This window comes from Sinocyclocheilus rhinocerous, unplaced genomic scaffold (genome assembly GCF_001515625.1).
Source record: "Sinocyclocheilus rhinocerous isolate Xijiao unplaced genomic scaffold, SAMN03320098_v1.1 scaffold2843, whole genome shotgun sequence".
NCBI lineage: Eukaryota > Metazoa > Chordata > Actinopteri > Cypriniformes > Cyprinidae > Sinocyclocheilus > Sinocyclocheilus rhinocerous.
Genome location: NW_015631060.1, coordinates 363,650 through 366,343, shown reverse-complemented (window position 1 = coordinate 366,343; position 2,694 = coordinate 363,650).

Genomic DNA, 2,694 nt, shown 5'->3' with positions numbered 1-2,694 from the left:
CGTTTATTGTCATCTGAACAAGTATGTAACAAGTCTGTCACGTTTGTTCTGACCAACTGAGGAAAAAAGCATTACAATAAATCGCGCTACCAATGATAATTTAATCTAAAGATCGGTTAGCTCATATCACATCAAACCATGCACATTATTATTATTGCTATACTTTATTCTCAAATTATAAATGTTAACAAAATCAGCATTGCCTATAGTGCGTATTAGTGTGTAGATTTCAATGTCTGCACAGTCTAATCTCTAATTGTCATACCATTCGAATTTCATATTAAGAAATTCTTTTAACCCAAAAAGCAAATTATGCTCCCTTCGAACTGGTTGTCTTTAAAATACAAATCTTTGTAATCACAGGCTATCTGTAATCAGAAGCACATTTATAATTGGAATATAAATTTAATATCATTCACATGTGTTTCATAAACACATAATCCTTTCTGGATTACAATCCACCATCAAAATGATACATTTAATTATTCCAGCTGCTGTGAGAAAAGGCTATAAACGATCCGCCACCTGCAGGATCCTCACATGCGATAGCCTAGTAGCCGGGACAACTTCTTTATGTTTACAGACGTGACGTAATGACGCAGCGACATGCTCGAATTTCCTGCAAAAACCTACTCGAATTTCCTGCGAAAACCTACCCGTACCACTCAAATGAGAAAACATTATTATAAGCTAACCGTTGTGAATCGGGCTAAAGTAAGGTGATAGTTCTGAACACTGGCTGGTTATGTACTTGCTCAAATATTGATTTCGGATCATTTTTAACCAAAAAAGTTACGGACTGCAGCTTTAAATACATCAAAGGAAATAGTTCACCCAAAAACTGTCATCATTTATTCACCTTCATGTTGTTCCAAACCTGTATAAATTTCTATTTTGTGCTGAAAACAAATGAAGATATTTGAAAGAAAGTTTGTAACTAAGATGTTTTGGGTCACCACTGACTTCCATAGTAGAAAAAAATGCTATGGAAATCAATAGTTTTGTTCCCCAAAACTGGTTACAAACATTTCAATACTTTTTCCTTTGTGTTCAGCATAACAAAGAAATTTATACAGGTTTGGAACAACTTGAGGGTGAGTAAATGATGACAGTTCATCCTTTACATTTTATTTTGTTGAGACATTAACCAGTTTGTCTGTTAAATATGCTTCCTAATAAAGTAGACTAACAATTTTAGCATGAACTAGATGAGCTCCTGGAGAGCTACAGTCCTGCAGACTTTAGTTCCAACCCTGCTCCAGCACACCTGTCTGTAATTATCAAGCAACCCTGAACACCTTGATTAGCTGGTTCAGGTGTGTTAGATTGGGGTTAGAGCTGAAATCTGCAGGATGGTAGCTCTCCAGGAGCAGGGTTGGACACCCCTGCATTAGAAGGTTGTTAACATGACTTAGCATGTTACTAGTATGATTTAACATGGCTTAGCAAGTTAATAGTATGATTTAACATGAATTAGCATGTTGCTTGCATGATTAAACAGTGTATTTGATGCAACGCATAGGAATTCTAGACACAGCAATTTCAGCCACAAACATTTTGTTTCCTGGAAGATTATAATTTAGGAACAACATGAGGGTTAGTTGTCTTTTATGGATGAACTATACCTTTAAAGATCTGTACAACATAAATACCTTTTTTTTTTTTTGGTGTAGTTGTGAAAAAGAGGTATAAACAAAGATGAGACTGAATAACTGGACAATTAATAGAAGCACAAAATGAAAACACGGTTTTAAAAAATAAATTCATGATGTACTCACTCGTTATATATTTTTTTGTAAATTTTGAACACACAAAAAAGTTACGGACAGCAGCTTTAAATTGCCTGACTGCTATAATTTTTATTACAATCTCTTTGAATGTTGTGAAGCATCAGAGTTTTCATAGACATTTAATGGAGGAACATAATAAAATGGTTAGTTCACCCCAAAAATTATTTATGTCTCACAGTACTCTTTCAGTTGAAGTATTTTGATACCATTGAAATGGTTTTGTGTATTTGGCTATACTGTTATTTTATTAAAGGATTAGTTCACCCAAAAAAAAAAATGTCAATAATTACTCACTGGTGCATGTGCGTGCCGAACTGTGGGTGGAGAACAGTATGGTTCAAATTTTTACCGAGAACCATTACACCTCTAGTAATTTAGTACACTCTCTTAGGGTGTACTCACACTAGGCACGGTTGCCTTGAACCAAGCGCGATTATCCCCACTCCCCCGCTGGCCTGCACTCACACTTGCACTACACATTCCGGGCCGGAGCACGCTTACGTCATGTATGAAATAACGGAGAAAACCACTTTCGCTAATATTCTGCCTAATAATTAATAATAATTAATTTATAATTTATGCCGTGCATTGATTTTCACTTGTATGTATCAGAAAATTATTATGGAGGCAGCTGACGTTAATGAAATAATTTGCAGCTTTACTCGCAAACTACATTTCCTGTTCATCAATAAGGTAAGAACCAGAGCCATTATAAACATACTTGATTGAATTAAATTAATTGATAAGTATAGTGTAGTAGTAGTAATAGAATATGTTTGCGATGATAGTGATGTTAGTAGCGCACACAAAATAATATCTTTTCAGTGCTCCGGCGTGGTTAGCGCTCACACTGCATGCGCACCGCGCCCGAGCCCAACCGAACCGTGCCCTGGCCCACCTCTTC